General features: G+C 70.5%; 1 protein-coding gene across 3 annotated transcripts in view; it reads right to left on the bottom strand.

Moving 5' to 3' along the window:
- Nucleotides 1-1,331, bottom strand: part of SOX13 (SRY-box transcription factor 13) — a 60,689-nt gene extending 59,358 nt beyond the window's left edge. For all 3 annotated transcript variants that reach the window (XR_003551191.1, XM_006159193.3, XM_027776034.1), the window contains exon 1: nt 897-1,331. The gene's annotated coding sequence lies outside the window, so the exon portion shown is untranslated. The remainder of the gene's footprint in view (nt 1-896) is intronic.
- Between the last annotated feature and the right edge of the window lie 15 nt (nt 1,332-1,346).

The following is a 1,346-nucleotide window of genomic DNA, read 5'->3' as shown; positions in this document are numbered from 1 at the left end:
CGCCCCGCCTCTCCGCCCCCCCTCGCCTGTGGCCCCCTCCAGCCGCAGTTAAGTCGGGGAGCACCTCCGGTCTGAAGAGCCGGGCGGGCAGCTGGGCGAGTCCCGCGGGCGATCCTTGCGCGCCTGGGGCCTCGAAGCAGCGTGAGCCGGCTCACACACTCATGCACACACACGCGCGCACACACACACGTGTGTGTGTGCGTGTGTGTTTACGTACGGAACGCGCGGGGTGGGAAAACAATGGCGAGCCGCTGAGAACTGAGCGATTCCCCCTCCGCATCTCCCTGCATCTCCCTACACTGAGGCGCGATTTGCTTTTGCAACGAAACAGGGATGAAAAGGCCCACCTCCGACACCCCGGGGTGGGAGGCGGGGGTGGGGTGCAGATTTTGAAGGATTTCAGATTTTGATGGAAGGGCGGCCCGAGTGCGCGGCTGACCCCCGACACCCCACACCACCGGGGTGGCGCAGCTCTGCGTCTGGTCGCAGGCACCCGAGCCCCAGGGCGCGCACACGTCGCCTCGGCTTCCCGCGGAGAAATCCTTAAACTGGGCGCATAGTCAGGCTGGTGGGAGCCGGTGGACGAGAAGCGGGCGTGGGGGGCGCACCCCAAGTTCGCCTCGCGTGGTGTGTGCGCGCCCACACACACACACGGAGCCACCCACGGTCGTAGGGGCTGCCACCCCTCTCCACAAGGACGCAGGTCTCCCCGAAGGGGCTTGCCGCCGGCAGGCGTTGTTGGGGGGCAGATGAGGGCTCCTTCCTCCTCGGAAAACTTTATAAGGGATGGAAACTCGGAGGGACGAGCCGGCGTGTGCCCAGCAACGTGGGGCGCGAGTGTCAAACTTCGCAGGGCTGGGGAGAGGGGGGCGACGGCGCGCTCGGGGCGCACTTACTACTCAGCCAGGCGCTCGGCTTCGGGCTCGCCGCTCCGCGCTCCTGCTCCGCCTCCTCCTCCGTGCGGTCCTCGCGGCTGGTAGCTGGGGCTTCCCGCTCACATACCCCGGCGACGCAACGTGCAGGCCGGCGGGGCTGGAGCAGCTGGGCTGGGAGGGGGCACGCCCCCCACCGTCGGCCTGGGAGTAGCTCCGGACCGGTGGCCACCGGGATCTGCGCCCCGAGGGGCTGCCTTCCCCGGCGGCGAGCTGGTTCCGGCCGGGCCCCTCGGCCGAGGCAGGCCTCTCTCTGCACTCTGCCCTCTGCCCTGGCTTGCGGCCGCGTCCCTGCCTTCCGCGCTCCTGCTCCCGGACTGGCCCGGACACTGCGCCGGCCCGCCCCGCTCGGCGGCTCTCGGGCTCTCCCGCTCGGCGCTCCGAGGCAGGGGCTCCGACGCTGGCGGCGCGGCC

The sequence above is a fragment of the Tupaia chinensis genome, unplaced genomic scaffold (assembly GCF_000334495.1).
Source record: "Tupaia chinensis unplaced genomic scaffold, TupChi_1.0 Scaffold000627_1, whole genome shotgun sequence".
In the NCBI taxonomy this organism is placed as follows: Eukaryota; Metazoa; Chordata; class Mammalia; order Scandentia; family Tupaiidae; genus Tupaia; species Tupaia belangeri.
Note: the sequence above shows the minus strand (reverse complement) of the source record. Positions and strands in the feature narration are given on the sequence as shown.